Source organism: Zalophus californianus, chromosome 3 (genome assembly GCF_009762305.2).
Source record: "Zalophus californianus isolate mZalCal1 chromosome 3, mZalCal1.pri.v2, whole genome shotgun sequence".
NCBI lineage: Eukaryota > Metazoa > Chordata > Mammalia > Carnivora > Otariidae > Zalophus > Zalophus californianus.
The window spans coordinates 40,452,204-40,472,841 of record NC_045597.1 but is presented as its reverse complement, the minus strand read 5'-3'; the positions used below and the strand labels follow the sequence as shown (position 1 = coordinate 40,472,841).

At 35.6% G+C, this 20,638-nt stretch overlaps 1 long non-coding RNA gene across 1 annotated transcript in view; it reads left to right on the top strand.

Moving 5' to 3' along the window:
• The window catches only part of LOC113919201, a 49,884-nt gene that overhangs the window by 26,866 nt on the left and 2,380 nt on the right, over window positions 1-20,638 (top strand). The window contains exon 2 of the long non-coding RNA XR_003518888.1: window positions 18,198-18,233. This is a non-coding gene — a long non-coding RNA (uncharacterized LOC113919201). The remainder of the gene's footprint in view (window positions 1-18,197; window positions 18,234-20,638) is intronic.

Here is a 20,638-nt window from a genome sequence, read left to right as displayed (position 1 = left end):
ATTGATATAATAAGACTAAAAGTATAGTATGTAGACAAATGCGGCCTAGTGTTTTTTTTTTAACCAAAGTATAATTAACATACAATGTTATATTAATTTCAGGTATAAAATATAATGATTCCACAATTCTACACATTACTCAGTGCTCATCAAGATGAGTGTGGCCCTAATCTCCTTTATCTATTTTCCCATCCCCCCACCTTCCGTCTGGCAACCACCACTTTGTTCTCTATAAGAGTCCATTTTTTGTTTGTCTTTTTTTCTTTGTTCATTTGTCTTATTAAATTCCACACATGAGTGAAATCATATGATATTTGTCTTTCTCTGACCGACTTATTTCACTTAGCATGATATCCTCTTGGTCCATCCAGGATGTGCTTTTATTTGTTTTGAGTATATTTGACACATGATGGTATATTAGTTTCAGGTGTACAACATAGCGATTCAACTTCTCTCTATGTTATGCTATGTTCACAATATCACTGACTATATTCCCTATGATATTTTCTATGTTCCAAACTACTGGATTGCACGCAAAACCTACTTGTTCATTCTGTTTATAGATTGCTTCTTTAAATATACTTTTAATATTTATTGGGCCAGAATCTTCCTTAACAGCATTTCTCAAGTTTTTTTTCATATCTATAAGCTGGGTCCTAATGAGGGAGAGGCAGAGAGACTAAAAGATGATATTACAGGCATCTAATAAAAAGTTTATTATTATTATTATTATTTTTTAAGATTTTAGTTATTTATTCATGAGAGACAGAGGAGGAGAGAGAGAGAGAGGGAGAGAGAGAGAGAGAAGCAGAGGGAGAAGCAGGCTCCCAAGGAGCAGGGAGCCCGATGCAGGACTTGATCCCAGGACCCCGGGATCATGACCCGAGCCGAAGGCAGACGCTTAACCATCTGAGCCACCCAGGCACCCTATTATTATTTTTTTTTAAAGATTTTATTTATTACTTGAGAGAGAGAGAGAGCACAAGCAGGGGGAAGGGCAGAGGGACAAGCAGACTCCCTGCTGAGCAGGGAGCCAGATGTGTGGCTCGATCCCAGGACCCTGAGACCATGACATGAGCCTAAGTCAGACACTTAACCAACTGAGCCACCCAGGTGCCCGAAAGTTTATTATTAATCTTAGGCTGGTAGGGCCTATGGCTATATTAAAAAGCTTTCCATTTGGGGCCAATTATTTCACCAGAAACAAAGCCATGCCTTCTTTATTTGCCATAGAGAAGCTTGGCAGAAAGACCAGAGGGAAAACTAAAAACAGACATGTCTATGGGGCAGAAAAAACAGAGCAGACTTTCTTAGATGATTAAATTTATCAACTAGTGGGCAGAAAGCTTTTATAGAATAAAGAATAAAAGATACAGAAGTAACTATACAGTACAGAGTTGGCTTGGCACTTGGAGATTGGCTGCCTGTGTCTCTGGTCAAGGGACAGGAGCACTAATCTGTTTGCTGATGCGGCACCTGGGGCAGGAGCATCTCCATATTTGGCATTTATTTCAACACTTGTCCAGTGTGGTTTTCCTTTGGCAACAGCAGCAGTAACAGCTTCCTGATATCCCAAACCGCAGATGCAGTGACAGGCTTTCTTAAAATTTAATCCTTCAGCCCATAAGACAATTTGATAAGTATCTAATTCCCTGCGTTAAATCTATTTATTTTTTATATAGGGTATTTCTGTTTTCAGTCTGAACCACAGTTGAATCAAGAACCAAAAGGAGTGCAAGGTCTTTCTGTAAAATACTATACAACTTTATGGAAAGATAATAAATAACAGCTGAATGGAATACTCAATATTTTATCAACAATCAGTAAGGTACATAAAACATCTATTCAGTTGGTAAAAAGTAAAAGTCTGAAAATACTAAGTAAAGCAACAGGAAATCTATACTCTGTGTGAGAAAAAGACTTAGTACTATTTTAGAAAATAAGTTAACATAACTTTGGGCGTCTGGGTGGCTCAGTCGGTTATGTGACTGGCTCTTGGTTTTTGCTCAGGTCAAGATCTCAGAGTCATGAGATTGAGCCCCCAGTCAGGCTCTGCACTCAGCGTGGAGTCTGTTTGAGATTTTTTTCCACCTCTGCTCCTCCCCCTGCTCACGCTCTTCTCTCTCTCTTGAAAATAAATAAATAAGATCTTAAAAAAAAAAAGTTAACATAACGTATTAAAATCTCAGTCTTTTTATTAATGCCTCAGCAATTCTGCTGTTGCATATTTATAACAGAAAAATTGTACATGTGTGCCCCAGTAGACAAGTAATAAATGTCCAAAATGACTTGCTTTTAATAACCAAATATGGAAATAATATAAAATGCCATCAACAGTAAATGGAGTGAATAAGTTGTAGCAGATTCACGTCTTTTGTTCGCAACTGGTGGTTGTTTTTCTTTTCCTATAACAATAATAATTCAATCAAAACTCAGTTAAGTGGGCTGAAATAGTGGAAAAAAAATAAGTTCACCGGTATGATACAACTTGTAATTTGAATGGTATGAGTGGGGGTGCCTAGGTGGCTCAGTTGGTTAAGCGACTCCCTTCAGCTCAGGTCACGATCGTGGAGTCCCGGGATCGAGTCCCGCATCGGGCTCCCTGCTGAGCAGGGAGTCTGCCTCTCCTTCAGACCCTCCCGCCTATCATGCTCTATCTCATTCTCTCCCTCAAATAAATAAATAAAATACTTAAAAAAAAGATGATAAGAGAGGAGGAGGAGGGAGGAGACTTATCCTTTCAAGGAAGTTAGGGTAGAATATTATTTTACAGTTACCGCATCAAGATATTTACAAAACAATAGCAATTGTGTTAAATTATGTTTATGTAATATATTTTATTAAACTTACATGTTTATTTTATATGGGCTATATGTTTGTCTTATCTCCAGCCAAACAGATTGTAGTGTTTGAGGGGAGAAGCAGGCATGTATGTATACTTTGTGCTATTGAAAACTGATTTATTCATGATTAACAAAAAAACAAAACAACAACAACAAAAACAACAAAAGAAACCAAAGAATATTTGTTGAATTTAAATAAAAAAGAGGAAGTCTAAATTTTCCAAAGTGGAGTCAACTTAAAATTTGTAAATGAAAATTACTTTCATCTTAAAATAAATTTTAAAAATTTCTCTGTTATCTAGACTTCGGAAAATATCTGTAGTTTAGTATGGGCATTACTTAATTTAACAGGAAGTTCTTGAGCTGGTGAAGTATGGAGAGACAGAATGAGAGTTCTTCTACCTTCATTTTCACATGTCCCAGTAAAAATCAGCATATTTAAACTTAAAAGAGAATCAGCGGGGTAAAACCAATATTTCTTAGTCTAAGGCATAAAAAGCCTCAGTAATATTTTAGTCTATTTTCTTGGTCAAAGAATATGTGGATAAAGAGTACAGTTCAGAGAAAATGCCTAGAAAGAATGGGTGAGAGTTATTTTTCTTACTTAAAATAGAAATTTCCTAATAAGTCTCCTTTCCTCTCTCTGTTAACATCTAAAAAACTTTCACAATTTTTTTCCCCATTATCCTAGGTGTTTTAGGAATAACTTCTTGTGAAAAGTTTACTTTATCCACTTTTTCTCAATAAAACATTGAGTATTTCATCATTAGGAAGGGTGCAATAAACTCATAAAATAAAACAAGACATGCATGACCAGCAGTCAATTGTAAGATTACTAGTGTAAAAAAAAAAAAAAAATATATATATATATATATAAACATATATATACATACACACACATATAGAGTAAAAAGCTAAATACAATTTAATCTCTTTAATCCTGATTTAACATAGATTCAAATTTATTTGAGGCCCCAAATGATTAAATCATGGATTCTTCCTTACATAGAGTATTAGTCTACGCAATTGAAATGTCAGTTCTTATTTCATATTTTTTTGCTTTAAATGTCTTATTAAATGCAAATCTCCATAAGCAAACACTAAGTGAGCCTTTCTTCAGTAAGCAGGTGTTTATTACCACCCTTGTGTGCATGCCATCGTATTAAGTCTTTTGCAAGATGTACAGAGATGTAAAACTAAATAGGAATAGTGGTTTTATGTCCATTTATTTTGAGCCCAGCCTTGGAGAAAGCAAATGTGGAATGTTAAAAGGGCATCATATGGGATAACCAGAAGGTAAAGAGAAAAACATTTAAAAAGATGAATAATCCGTTTTATTTTAGTACCACACAGATATTTACAATAGTAAAGGTTACATTAGAAATTAGTTTTCTTTTTTAAGATTTTTTAAAAAAATTATTTATTTGTTAGAGACAGAGTGAAAGAGAGAGAGCGCAAGCAGGGGGAGCGGCAGGTAGAGGGAGAAGCAGGCTCCCTGCTGAGCAAGGAGCCCGATGTGGGACTCGATCCCAGGGCCCTGGGAACATGACCTGAGCTGAAGGTAGGTGCTTAGCCAACTGAGCCATCCAGGCATCCCAGAAATTAGTTTCCTGTTGAAATAAGGCTGAACGAATGCTTGTTGCCAATTAAAATAAAATTAAAGCAATTAATGAATATGTATTATGTGTCAGACACTCTGCCGGATACTTTTGGTTAGAGAATAGGAAAAACATTTATTACCTCACAGAAATGCATTTTAATGGGAGAGAAACAGTCATAAATAAATAACTATAATATAAAGTAGTATCGATCATAATGGAGCTATTTGTACATTGAGAATACTATTCAACCTTGGATTTTCAAAATGATATATTAAGAAGATAACAGTGGGACACCTGGGTGGTTCAGTCAGTTAAGCGTGTCTGCCTTTGGCTCAGGTCATGGTCTCAGGGTCCAGGATGGAACCCCGCATTGGAGGGAGGCAGTGCCTGCTCAGCAGGAAGTCTGCTTGTTTCCCTCTCCCTCTGTCTCTCTCCCCAACTAATGCTCTCTCTTAAATAAATAAATAATATCTTTAAAAAAATATATAACATTTAAACTGGGCTTTGGATATGAATAGAAAAATTAAAGGAAGTTGAAATGTGATGTAAAGTGGAGGAAATGGAAGGTGGTAAATTTTTAAAATATTTAATAAAGAAAAATGACACATTTGATACATCTTCAACTATAGTAGTTGAGACAGGTAAAACCAGGTAAAACATACCTTACATAATTTTCTCACATATTGCTAAAGCTGATCTGATTTAATTCTGAAATTCATTTTATCCTTGGTGTATTTACAGATAACACTTTCATAATCAAGGCATATTATTTCCATAATCAAGTTATATTAATCCTTTCCCTTTGTTTTGTCTGTAGCCCAGTATATACAGAACCCATTGGCTTCCTAGAAAATACATAGGGCCTCCATTCTTGTGTAAAAACTATATTTAGGGAAAAAATAAAGTTTTCAGCAGAATTTTGAATGAGGAAAGACATTTATTTGGGGTTGAATAAGACCTTCTTATTTAGCAGAAATAACTTTGTAAGCTGGAGATAAAGGGCATGTATGGAATTCTTTATGCAGACTATCCAACTAAACAGAAATAGAGTAGGAGTAATGTTGAGGACTAGTTGAGAAATGTACATCCCTGTAGCAATATGGACATGCATATACCCATGACCTCTACTTTTACAGCCATATCTCCAGTGCAATTATAAAACAAATTTATCTTTGGAATTCTTATGTTTCATTTCTCTCATTCCCTGAGGTAGCAAAATTAACCATTTCCAAATATTCCAAACCCATTGCAAAACTTCCATTGAATAATTTCATGTCACTCTTCATTCTCCAGATTTGTCTCCCTTTTACATATTCCTTGGATCATTAAATAAACAGCTACCCTCTTAATCAGAGCTAAGTCTGTACTGGCCTATCTCGCTAGACTATAGCTAGGTCCGTAGTCTGTCATACAATGAGCTAGAATAATATTTTCAGTTTTATAGGAGAAATACTTAGAAATGAAGCATGGTAAATATTTTTGACATCTGTGGAGAAAAATGAGCTGCTTTTCTGTATCAGTGACTTTGATGAAATTGAATTAGTGCTCTATTGCATTAGTTCTCTTTCCCACTATTATAAGATGGGAGTTCTTAATAAGATAATTTTGTACTGTGTTAGATAAATTTAATATTCATGCATTATGAAGAAACATTGCTAATATGATAGAAAACTGCTAGGAGGAGCAAACGATTTCATTAAAACTTAAATAAAGCTCACTTTGCATTTTTCCCTTCCTTGAAAACCTGTCTATACTAATCAGATGGTAGGAAAGGCAGACTGGGCCCTAGAGACTAAATCGTACATAATCCATATTCTCGTCACAATCGGATGTCACCTTTCAGGCATAAAATCTTTCCACTGGATTGTAGTTGGAAATTTTTAGTACAGAAATATTTAGAATGTTTTAATTTAAAATGATCATGACTTGCTCTACTTTGTCCTGGCCTTGCTAATTTATGTCTGTCATAACTGCAGAAAGAAGACATTTGTGAGCAATACAATAACTCGCTGAATTTTCATAAGCTCTGAGTCAATAAAATGATGACACAAATTTCACATTCTTTTAATGTGACATCTGCTTCATCAGTTGAAAGAATTATACCCTTGCTTTGAAGGAGTCTTAATGACACAGACCAAATCTTAATGGATAAGTAACTAAGATGAACACACTGTTTTCTTCCATGCATAAAGAGAACACTGTTTTAATTGGAACTGAATTAGAGTGTATGCTGGATTTTGTAGATCTTCAAATATTTTATTTAATTTAGGTTTAATAAGATTACATGTAATTCTAAAAGTGAAGAAAAGTAAGGCAAATTATTGGAAAATTAAAATGAGTAAGTATATTGTTTCAGATTTTATTTTAGAAAAATCAAAGATTAAACCATTTTTCTATCCATAATATTTCAAAGGTTACTTAGTTTGTGTGATTCACCTATCACACTGTCAAAATGCAGAAAAATATATCAAAAATAAGTTTTAGTTACTATGTTTCACACAGACAGATATTAAGACAATAATGCAATTGGGAGTATACCTAAATGACTAATTGGTCATTTGTCTTTTGGAATATAGAAAACTTTTAGTACGGAATAAATTAGGAAGTAGTAGACATATGCTAATTCTGGGAACAGTGCCTAATAGACTTTGTGGAAAGTTTTTTTTTAATCTGTATGTATATTTTATAGAACTATCAATGCATGGTGTTTTTCCAAAATTTAAAGCTATTCAAGTTTATTTCTCAACTATAATTTTGTATAAACATATAACCATGCTGCTGATGTTACTAATCAAGAAACAACAGAAAAATGATAGACTATGTTGCATTCACAATGGTTCTTACAATTTTTAGGTCCTTGGGAACTCATTCAAGATAGGTTTTACTACTCTTTAAGGCTTAGGCTCTCAAAGCTATTGGCCTAAAAGAAAAAAAAAAAAGAAAAAGAAAAACAAGACAAGCACATAAGCACAACATAAGGCTTAGAAGTGCCAAATGCAATATATATATATATATGTATATATGTATATAGCCTATTAAGTACTAGTGCCAAATCTTTACCAATTACACATACACAATATTTTGACACTTGTTTGTATGTTGGTGGCCAAACACTCAAGTGAAAAATAAAAATCTACTGATAATGGAAATTAAAAACAACAACCACAACAACAAACATTTCTATTACCATTTTATTGCTACTTCAACTCTAGGATTTTTCTTCATGCATTCCAGCCAAGGGAAAGTTTATGTCATTACATTGAGAAACATAATTACGTTTTTAAAAAGTTCTCAAATGGTATTTGAACATTTTAGATTTTACATGTTATTATTCTAAGAGATTCTATTAGATTTAAACAAATCAGATATGATCTATATCCTAAATATTCTCAAACACTGTTTTTCTCACACACAAAAACAACTCATCATTGATGCATGATATCCAAACTGCTTACTATCTTACTCTTAATGGCTTTGTGCTTCTAAACAAACTGACAAGGTTATGTGAGCAAAGAATGCAAAAAATATTTATTTTAAGCTCTAGAAGAATTTACTAAACAAAATACAGGATCAATTGTATTTATCTGTTTCAATGTTGAGCTCAACAAAATAAAATTTGATTATTTTTTAGGAGTATAGAATCAATACAAAAAAGAAATGTTTGTAGGAATAGAAGACAATACCATATATAAGAATAAGTTTAACATTTATTCAAAATAGAAACATGGCAAACCATTAAATTGTTGTGACGTCAAATCATAAATCTGATTCCTGATAAATTAGTCAAATGTGATAAATTAGGCAGTTGACAATCATATAAAAGAGGTTGCTACACTTCCAGATCTGTTGTAATTTCATTGTTGGGATAAATTTTGAAATAAATGATACAGTTTGGAAAAATAATGAGGTTCAGGAGAAAAATCCAGACTATCTCCCTATTTCTTAAAGAATAAATGTGATAAGCATGGTATTTAGGTAATCATTTTATAATTTTTTTCAATCCAACCTTTAAAACTTGCATATATTTTATGCATATATTGTTATTTTGATTATTTATTTATGGTAAGCTGCTCCAATTAGAGCAAATTGTAGCATCTGTGGCTTCATTTATGGTGCTGAAGGAAAGTGATTACTGTATTATGAGGCAGCCATACTCTAGAGTGTAACAAAACATGAAATACGACTAGGTTGAGCAAGTTCTTATTTTCCAGCGATGTGGTTTTCTCTGAGGAGCCACATCTTGTAGGTACCAGATGTTCCACAATAACAGTAACTCTGGAGTTTCTTCATTGTTATAACAAGACAATTTCACTACATAGGAAAAGATTGGCATTTTCTCTGCTGGAAGAAAATGAAATTGGCAATTTGAAAGGCAGCTTTAACTGAGCTATGTGGTTTACATTGATTAATCTATCTCATTAGAATATTAGCCAGCCAATCAGAACCAATTTCTATCCATTTCCTAATCTATACCATATGTCTAGGTCATAAAAAAGCATTTTCTTTAATTCCGGCTACTACGGAATCTACATTGGAAAAGAAGCTGACCTTTTCTCTTAGCCACCAAATTTTGGAAAATGAGTTTTATTATTTTAGGAGAGGTTTTTGTTCTGATTTGAGGTGGTTAGGAAGACAGGAATCAAGACAATTGTGGAAAATCATTTGACTTCTCTATCTTGCTTCCACTCTCATTTCCTCTTTTCCTTGGTGGCAGCTGAAGGGACAGAAATTGTTTATCAACATCTATGGCCTGTTGACATCATACAAATGTAAATGCCTACCCCATCCAATACTATGAGTAAAGGAGACTACGAATCAATTCATCTGGAGAAAAAAATATGTTATGTGATTTACAGAATGGACAATTGTCATAGACACCAAAAGGAAAAGGTCCCACATTTCATTCTTGTAAATATAGAAATGACACTATGGGGTATGGCAACATTAGGTGTCTTATTAGTCTGGGACCAAACAGACTAGAAAAGGCCGGTAAAGACTTTTCTTAAAGATGTTCAGGGACTGTTCTTCTACTGGTGAACACATGTCACGTCCCAGCTCTTTTATAAAGGACATTGGCGATATCTATTTAAAACACAAAGACATACACACATTGATGGATCAAAAACCTCTGTGGAGGGCCGCCTGGGTGGTTCAGTTGGTTAAGTGGCTACCTTGGTTCAGGTCATGATCCCAGGGTCCTGGGCTGGGCTCCCTGCTCCCTGTTGGGCTCCCTGCTCAGCAGTGGAGTCTGCTTTGCCCTCTCTCCCTCTGCCCCTGCTCGTGAGCTCTCTTGCTCACTCTCTCTCAAATAAGAAACTAAAATTTAAAAAAAAAAAACACCCAAAAGAACCCTCTGCAGATAGATCTCAAAATAAATAAAAGCACTGATACATAAGCTTCATTATAAATATGTTTGATACACCAGTTTTTCTTATACACAAGAACTGAAAGTTTGTGCACATCAATAGAGAAATGACTGACATTTTTTCATCCCATGGAATATTGCATGTTCATTAAAATGCACGTGTTAGACTTACGCCATTTAAGCTAGAGAGGTTTTTCCAAGTTATTTTTTAACCTAGATTTAGACTACTGAAAATAATATGATAAATATTTTTTTAAAAGTGTGATATAAGGGAGCCTGGGTGGCTCAGTCAGTTAAGAGTGTGACTCTTGATTTCACCTTGGGTCATGATCTCAGGGTCATGTGATCAAGCCCCATGAAGGGCCCTGAACTGGGCATGGAGGTTGCTTAAGATTTTCTCCCTCTCTCTCTGCCCCTCCCCCATCTCTCCTTCTCTAAAAAAATAAATAAATAAAAACAGTGAGACATAAGTGTAGATATGGTAAAAGCACAGACAAAGATGTGAAAGGAGACACAAAGTCATAGATGAAGGGCAGATGATAATCAAAGCAAAGGAAGTGTAGGAGAAAAGCAGGAAGAAACTAATAAAAACTAAACAACTTTAAAAGACTACATAAATATGGGGCTCCTGGGTGGTAGAGTCGATTAAGCGTAAGACTTGACCTCGGCTCAGGTCTTGGTCTCAGGATCACAAGTTCGGCCCTGAGTTATGCTCCAGGCTGGGTGTGGAGCCTACTTAAAATTCTCTCTCTCCCTCGTCGTCTTTCCCTCTGCTCCCCGCTCTGCCCAGGATGCACATGATCTGTCTCTCAAATAAATAAATAATTATTATTAAATAAATAAACATTTAAAAAAATCCACATGATATGATCACTTAATGCACTGGTTATGTCATAACTATAAATGTCAGGGCATATGCATATAGAAATAAATAAACTAAGCAACATATTGAATTAAATAATAACTTTAATATTGAATCCATCATTGACGCCTATCTAAAATTGTCCTTTTCAATTTATATCTTTCACAGAACCCAGATCTTTACAGCAGCCTTCACCATTTTTATTTATAAGATTTATTCTTATTTGCCCTTCTCCCTCACTACACCCTCAGACTGAAAGGGGCAGTGCCAATTTTGTTTAGTTCAGCACCTGGTGCAGCTTATAAATACTTGTTTTGTGAATATTGTATGAATGAATGAAAGGGAATGTAGTTGTTATATATATTATGAATGGCAGATAAATAGTTAATACTATTAATGTATGTCATGAGGAAACTCAAAGTTTGGAGTTCAAGAAAAAGACAAACTATTGAAAAGTCTCAAAGAAAACTCAGAAGGGTGTGGTGTAATAGAGCTTAGAAGGCAGATACCTTCAAGACAGAGGAGGCAACCACTTGTGATACTATCATAAAGGAAAGTTAGATGGGGGAAACAAAATGACCCATAAATTTGGCATCATGGACACAGCTGGTGACATGGATATAAACCAAAATAATGTTTAGCATAATTAGCAATCAGACTAGCAATATTACCAGTTAATCAGAATAGATATTGTTCTAGTCCCAGAACGGGGTCAAGGAGACCCTCTCTTATGCCAAGTATTAACCATTTAAGTGCTAGATTTGGAAAGGGTGTGGTATCTTGATGGGGGGGGTGGGACAACCACAGGGTGAGAGGGAACCCAGGAACTCACGGCAGCAAATATGTGCCAGTATGGAAGTGGCTTCATGGTTTAGCAAATGGTAAGGATGTAGGTGTGCATAGCAATTGAATAACAATCTGAAATTAAGCAAGCACAGCAGAAAGAAGGAGGCAGAGGCCAGACTGAAGTCACAGAACAAATGTGGAACTCCCTTTTTGACATTTTAACAACCTAAATGGCATAAAGATTAATGATAAAATGAACAGCGTATAACCAGTCTGCCAGACTAAGAAATAGAGCACAACCAATAGTTTTGAAACTACCTGCTTGGCCACAAATATCTCACATTCCTTTTCCTTTCCCCTGCCCTTTATTGAATTTTGTGTTTCTTTGTCCTTTTTATTTTTTTAAAGATTTCCTTAAATTGTTCAGATAGTTAAGTAATGTTTTTTTTCTTTTTCTTGGGGGTGGAAGGAATAGGGATTTTTAAACTAATACAAATAGAATCATTGTATATAATTATTTTTTAATGTATTAATCAAATTAACTCATTCTTCCTTTCTCCAGAAGGTTCTGGAATTATTGCTCTCTAACCGAGCAATAATTTTCAGTGGGACAATATCATTTCCAAGGTGGTGAAAACTAGTTCTTGGCATAGGAAAAAACATTACCCTTATGATCAAAAAGCACTGTAATCTGTAGTACTAAAATTCTGTATGAGAGGGAGATTAGGGGGAGAAAAGGTATAAAAAGGTTTTTTAGGTGGGCGGTATTGAAAACAAGGTTAAAAAATTCTTCAGTCAATGTGTAAGAATGGGTAAATCAAGAAAGAACCCAAACAATGCTTTCTTTATTTAAAAAAAAGGAAAGAAGGAAGGAAGGAAGGAAGGAAGGAAGGAAGGAAGGAAGGAAGGAAGGAAGGAAGGAAGGAGGGAAGGAAGGGAGGGAAAGGCAAAGAAAATAAGGAAAAACAGCCACACAGCAGGCCTAAAGGCCGGTCAGGTTGGATGGAGTGAGATGAGCAGCCTCAGAACACCCATTGCTGAGAAAAATACCACCTGTTGCTAGGAAAATTAAAAGAAATGAATTCTTGATGGCAGAACATATTGCAAGAAAGGGGGTGGGAAAAATTAATGTATATAGAAAAATATGTGCATTAACATAAACTAAGACAGACTGAAGGACATAAGAGTCAAGGAATTAGAGCACCCAGAAAACTTTCTTGGAAGAAAACCAAAACAAAACACAACACAATGCAGAGATGCTATCTAGACAAGAAAGTAATAATCAAAATGAAGAATTGCTTAATATACAAGCACTGGTAAAAAAAAATCAATTGTGATCTTTGCATTTATTTATTTATTTTTAAAGATTTTATTTATTTATTTGAGAGAGCGAGAATGAGAGAGAGAGAGTACATGAGAGGGCGAAGGGTTAGAGGGAGAAGCAGGCTCCTCGCTGAGCAGGGAGCCCGATGCGGGACTCGATTCCAGGACTCCAGGATCATGACCTGAGCCGAAGGCAGTTGCTTAACTAACTGAGCCAGCCAGGCGCCCCACTTTGCATTTATTTAAATATACAACTGAGGTTAAACAGAATTATGGACAAATAAAAACCCCAGAATGTGTATGTTGTTAAGCTCAAAACGATACACAAATGTATTTTTAACAAATACCCAACGTTGGAAAAAGTGAGATGGCAAGAAGTGTATCTTTACTATTTCCTAAATTTTCAGTCAAGAAGGCAACTGATATGATTTTGAAAGGAAAAAAGTTACATATTTTCAATAAAAATATAAATCTTTCTTGATCTCTCTCTCCATATTACAAGTTGTGGTGAAGGTTGGAAATCAAGATTCAATATTATCTCTTGCCTTGACATCTGAAAGCTGGAGAGCCTTGAAGAGCAGAGCCCATGTTTCCCTCTCCCACTGAACTCTTGTGAATAAGGACCCCTCGCCAAATAATCCTTCTCATAATGGGGATCAGGCATGGCGCCGGCTTACTGCTGAATAGCAGGTTTCCAGTCCCAGCCAGCCTGCTGAATTATTCAAAGTCAACCACATCTTCCCATGGGAAGCAGGAAGCACCTTACTTTTGGTTCCTGTAAAGCCTCCTCCCCCAGCTCCTGCCTGTTCATTCTGTTCCAGAGTACATGGTAGGTGGTGTCCTCCACCCTGAGCTGTGAGAACATGTGGCTAAATAAATTGCTGTAGGGGAGCCTGGGTGGCTCAGTCAGTTAAGCATCTGCCTTCGGCTCAGGTCATGATCCGGGGGTCCTGGGATCAAGTCCCGCATTGGGCTCCCTGCTCAGCAGGGAGTCTACTTCTCCCTCTTCCTCTGCCCTTTCTTGTGTTCTCTCTCTCTCTCAAATAAATAAATAAAATCTTAAAAAGAAAGATAAATAAACTGCTGTCAATATCCTCTGACCAGTGGTGGGTGTCATGAGCTTGGCCATCCCCTTATTCTAGGGCAGGAATCCCTCCCTCATCAGCAGGGTGAAAAGGAGATAATCAAAACACAAGTGCCAGCCAGTCAGACTGCCATGTTCACTTTATGCAGTTGAGATAAAAAAAAAAGACAATAAACAAACAAAACCCAAAAAAACCCACCTGTTTATTTGCAAGATTTAAGGTGTATGTCATATAATTTCTTCCACAAAAATTTGGGATATTGATTAATTTCTCTAGGGGAAAAATTTATTCTCTTTGCATGTAAGTATTGAATGGGAATAGCTGAATAACTAAAAATATGATCTCATAATAACCATAAAGTACTTTTAAAACTTTGAGTTTTTAAGGTATTAAGAAGTTGTGTATCATATTGAATCAGATTTAAAGACAAGTAATCACCAGATAAATAATTCTAAACCATCATTTTAGCAGTTTACCTGTATAAATGGAGTCTATATACAAAATATTTATTTCCAATGCCTATATTTTTAAATGACCATAAAATTCTATATTCTCTCAAAATCTTGAATTTATCATTTTGATTTGAAACAGAATGAAAAGAAATGCTGTGCTAATAACTGTAATCATATATTTTCCATTTTGTTGAAAGAAGAATAGATATCTCAATCACCCTTTAGAGGGAGCAAGGAGGACATGAGAGGGAGAAGGAAGGGACAAATGGGGAGAGGTTGGAGAAGGGGGAGGGCCGGGCTGAGGTCAGGAGAGAAGATACTAAGACAGAGGGACAGAGCAAAGATTCTACCTATTGCAATTTTATTCATATATTTCAAAATCAAAAATAATGGAAAAGTCACAGTGATTTATTTCTAATAGTAAGACTTTCTCTTTGTGAGAGTCACTAGAAAATATGCTTTCAATCCTAAATAAGGGCATTTTACAAAGACTACGGAATTGATTTACTATTTCCCATTGATCTTGCTGTCAGTCAATCCTTGCACTAAACACAGAAGAAACGGGCCTTATGAGACAGGCCAGTGGCAACTAAATTGATAATTAAAGTGCGGTTGTACACGTATGACCTGAAAATGTAAGCAGATTCACCAAGGGAACAATAGAGGTTGATTGATACGGTTTACATTAGCATGCAATTTGAAAGTAAGAGGTTTGAATTAGGGCATGCCCACAAGGATATGAGTAGACAGATGTTAAAAAGGAGACACAAATCTCACAGAGCCCAAGCATGCAAGAATTCAGATGAAGGACAAATTCATGATATTGATGTAGAAACCACATTTTACAGGAAGAAATAAAATACTGTGGAAATCTAATCTGAACATAGCAGACAACTGGCATTATCCTTCAGATAATGCCACAGAACTCCCTTTACTACAATCAGCCAGTGAGTTGAGATTTGTCAGAGCACTTTTTTTCTGGGCTATTTCCATAAATTTGCCATTGAATTCATGGGAAAATAGGCACTTGTTCTGCCTATATGATATTTTAGTCATATAACAGAGGAAGTTGGGACATCCCAACATGCACAACACCGCAGATAAAATTTGAATACTCTCAAAAAAGAAGATACCCATAGTCATAAGTGTTCCATTAATTTGTGTTTAGCTAGTCATACAGAAAAAAAAACATGTAATTTTATTTACTCATTGTTTACCACTGTTAAGGAAATGGCATTTTTTGATGCCCACTTTATAGTTGAAAGTTAACGTTATTGCCTGAAAAATCCCAAAAACCTTGTAATTTTAGACTATATAGATTACTAAAAATCTCTTTCCATGCTAACCAATAAAGGAAAAAACATAATTGCCAATATTAGAAATGAAACAGAGGACATTGCATCACTCCTGCTTCCACAGACATTAAAAGTAATATAGGAATATGTTACGAACAACTTTATATCCATAAATTCTACACATAGAACAAATGGGTCAGTTCCTTGAAAGTGACGCACTAACAGAACTAACCCAAGAATAACTGAATGATCTGAATTGTTCTATATTTATAAAAGAAATTACATTTGTAGTTAAAAAGCTTTCTGAAAAAGAAAATTTGGAGCCAAGATTCTTTTACTAGTAGATTTTACCAAACACTTAAGGAAAAAAAAATAACACTTCTGTAGAAACCTTTCCAGAAAATAGGAGAGGAAATATTTCCTAACTCATGCAATGAGGTCAACATTCTCCTAAAACCTAAACTAGACACACACACACACACACACACACACACACACACGCACACACACACACACACACATTGATCCAGTCATAAACTGTTGGAAGAAGTGTTGATGCAATATTGGTGAATGGCCTAAGTGTCTGGACTACTTGTCCATACTGCTGGCATGTGATACTTGCTGCTCACGCCTGATCCTGATAATACCACTTCTATTTGCCTATTGATTGTTGCTGGGCTATTCCAACTTTATGACTCTAGGGTCTAAACAGCCCTGTTCATCATAGGCAGTTTGGGATGCATGATTATTTGATGTCCTCCTGTCAAGCTCACTCTCTCTACCAGAACCCAATATCAGGCCAACTCGTGTTTTTAAAAGGTGCTTAACTCTCTACTACTCAAATTGCATTGCCTAGCTCCATAAGCCTAAGAATTTTCACTGTGATTTTTCTACTGAGGCTTGCCATAAATTCTACAAGTTATCTTACCATTTACACTAGAAGGTTATATCCTAACCTTCTAAGTGCTTCACACTTTAAGGCACCTAACCTCAAATTGTGCCAGGTTATATAGCTCAAGAGGAATGGTTGCTTGGATCACAACACAGCCTTCCTCCAGTGAACTTTCCTGGGATAGGTAGAACTCAGTTGGCAGTTTTGCTTATCACTTTGTAGATAGGTCAGAACAGTTTTCCTATGTGTGGAGTACCCTATCTCTAGAAGCCAAAGAGGACGTTCAGATTTGTGCTAAATTCTTACTGGTTGGAGGAAAATTTGCAATTTATTTTTATTACAATAAACATATTTTAAATTGTTAATTTGACTTTTTGACGTATATGTCTACAAATTTTAGTATTTGTGCAATAAACATCAAAGTCAGGATACATAAAATATTCATCAGTCAATCAAAATTCCCTCATGCTATATTCCTTTACAGCAGTCTCCCTTGATCCAGATTAATCTCTAGCAACCACTTATCTGTTCTCCATCACCATAGGTTTATCTTTTTGACAATGTCCTATAAATGGAATCATACAGCATATAACCTTTTGAAATTGCCTTCCTTCACTCAGGATAATGCCTTTGAGATTATCCAAGTTGTTGCATAGTCATTTTATTAAATGCCAAGAAACGTTCTATTGTGTGTCGTTTTAAAGTTCCCAGACCAATTTCAACATAGTAGGCAGGGAATAGGGGATCCCCACACACACCCCGAGCAATTCTTGGACATCAGTGAGGTGTCCGAGAATCCAACTCGATTCTGACATTATCTACCCAGAGATAGTATTAGATTCAGTAGGTTAAAACTTGAGTCCTACAAGACTGCCCCCACCGCCACTTCAGACACCAGTTGCAAGCTCCCAGTTCTTACCTGTGCTTATGATTGACTGGCTACAGATTGGAGATTCCACAAACCTCTTCCTTATGTTTGATTAATTTGCTAGAGCAGCTCATAGAACTCAGGGAAACATATTTATCAGTTTATTAAAAGATATGATAAAGATGATGAATCAACAGCCAGATGAAAAGATACATAGGGCAAGGTATGGGGTAAAGGCTTGGAGCTCCTCGGCCTTCTCCACATGTACCACCCTTCCTAATCTCCACATGTTTACCAACCTGGAAGCTCTCTGAACCCCATCCTCTTGCATTTTTATAGGGGCTTCATTGCATAGGTATGATTGACTAAGTCCTTGGCCATTGGCTGATTGAACTTCCAGACCTACTCCCCTCCCTGGAAGTAGGAATGTAGAACTGAAAATTTCAATCTTCTAAATACATGTTTGGTCCTCCTGGCAATCAGCCCCTGACTTTGGGTGGGGTCCAAAAGTCACCTTTATTAATAAAACAAAAGACACATTTATGGCCCTTATTATAGGAAATTCTAAGTGTTTTAGGTACTGTGGGACAGGAACTATGGACAAAGACCAAATACACATGAAAAATATATTTTGGTCATCTGAATGACCAAATATATATTTCTTATAAATCATAATATTGCATGTGTGTATATCAGTTTGTTTACCCATTCACCAACTGAAGGACATTTGGGTAATTTCCAGTGTATTTTATTATAGTTATTAAAGAGTTGCTCTAAAGATTTGTGTCTAAGTCTTTGTATAAATATGTATTTCCATCTCTCTAGAGAGAATACCCAGGAGTGAGAGTTCCATGCCATTCAGTAAGCATATTTATCTTTATAAACTTTATAAACTTTAACCATTTTTCAGGGTGGTTGCACCAACTTGCATTCCCACTGACAATGTATAATATTCCTAATTCTATAACCTCACCAGCAGTGACTGCCTGGCATGGCCTAAACCACTAACCTCTAAATACTTCCATGATAGGACATTATACTGAACCTTTTCATTTTTATTTCTCATTCTATAGAGCACATGTCTTTTTAACAAGGCTTCCAAGGCTACTTTTCACTTTTGCTTATTGCCAATGAACATGGTACCATCAGAATATCCAGATGGTTTGCATCCCTTTGTATGATAATTTGCAGAGGATGGGGCAGAAAACACAGCCCTTGGGCAATACTATCAACGAATACTATTGTCTGTCTTTTGTTAATGAAAACTGCTCTTGTCCTTCCTTATGGAATATTAGAGAACATATTTGTTTGATTAATGGCCTCTTACCCACACCTGTAGCCATGTTATTCTGTTCTAGAAAAGATAATACATTTATCACTGCAACTGCAATTAGAATTACTACTTGGTTGACTTTCCTGAAATCCACTGTAATCTTCTAGTATCCATCTTGTTTTCTGGGGGAACAGATAATGACTAAATGAGGTCTGATGGGGAATATGAACCCTGCATCCAATAGGTATTCAAGGATGGCAATAATCACTGTCATTCATCCAAGGATATATATTTTTATTTTTTTGTTAAATATTCTGACCAGGGTGAGAGAAGTATCAGAGACTTCCATGTTGCCTTCCTTGTTGCAAAAATCCTTATACCATCTGCCAAGTAATCAGTTTAGGAATTCTGCCAACTCCCAAATATTTCCATTATATTTATACATTTGGCAACCAGGGAAATGAATAATGGATAGGTCTTTGGACCCAGAGAATCTGCTGTAAGCTGTACCTCAGCCAAGTTCTGCCTTTACTCTAACAAGTAGATTTAATAATGTTTATAAAATTAGAATAGTGAAGGCAACACAGTAAGTGCTTAATACATGTATATTATTCCAGTGACATTGTTACAAGGTATCCCATGCACATCTTAGATTCTTATTGAAGAGTTACAATGGCAGCTTGAAAACAAAGTTGACTCCAGATGTGTATAAAATCACTTATCATTATGTATTTTAAAATAGCTGATAAATGTTTCCAATTGTAGTCTTCCTTTTGCTTTTATTTTCTTTTTAAGATATATTTATTAATTTGAGAGAGACAGAGAGAACACCAGTGAGTGCGGGGAGGGGCAGAGGGAGAGAATCTTCAAGCTGAGTTGAGTCCAGTGTGGGGCTCAATCTCATCACCCATAAGATCATGATCTGAGCCAAAACCAAGAGTCGGAGGCTTAACCAACTGAGCCACCCTGGTGCCCCCCATTTACTTTTGTCACTGTTGCTATTTCATGCCTAAATTTTAAGTTTACATCCAATTAGTTGTTTTTACTCTCTGTGTTTTCTGTCTAGTTTTGCTTTATACTCTTTACTTTCATTTTAAGCATATTTCAAAACCATGAGTAATCAAAATTTAAAGGATGTCACTGCTAGTGATGTAATTATGAGACTATACAGATGGCTTGTTAAGAGGGGAGAAAAAAAAAAAGCCTGAGCAAAGCTGCAAATGCTAACTTTCAACCTGAGAATCTTTCTCTCTGTAACATAAGTTCACTGCCAGCAAGTTACATGTACAGAAACCACACTGACAGCTATAAATGAGAATCTGGATTTTAATAAGAGACCGATATCCAAAATGTACCGATTCTCAAGTATTGTTATATATCGCTTCTCTACTGAGATAATTTCAAAGTTTTCATTTGACTTTGAAGTACATTTTATAGAAATCAGTGCATTAAATAGCAAAACCTAAACCAAATAGTCCAGACTTTAGCAGTTGTTCTTAAGAAATTTGGGGGAAAATATAGCACAAAAATATTTTATGCTTAATTCTGAAATAAAGGTGACAGTGACTGTGGACACATTGTCATAGTGAGTATTTAATACATATAATGCTTCAAAAGGCTTTAGTCTTCAGTAATTTTTCACTGTCTACATAGGCAGGCTTGGGCCTAAATTTCCATGTTTTGTGTTTCACTTTTTATCAAATTTGATCAAGTGTATACAAAAAAGTCATCAATTTGGCTCTCATTTGGCCTGATTTTCTGCTAACACAATCACGCACCAAAATAGCAAATGATCGTCAAGGGGTAAATATAATTTCAAAGAATAAATATTTACTCCTGAAAATTTAAGCCACGATCTTTTACTCTTTCTCTTTGGCATCTTTTAAAGTTAAATAGAGAGAAGAAAGAAGATGAATTTTCAGGTGATATGTAAAGCAAAAAGTTCTGATATATTTGGGAGTCAGGGAATGAACATAAAGGATATGACTGTAGG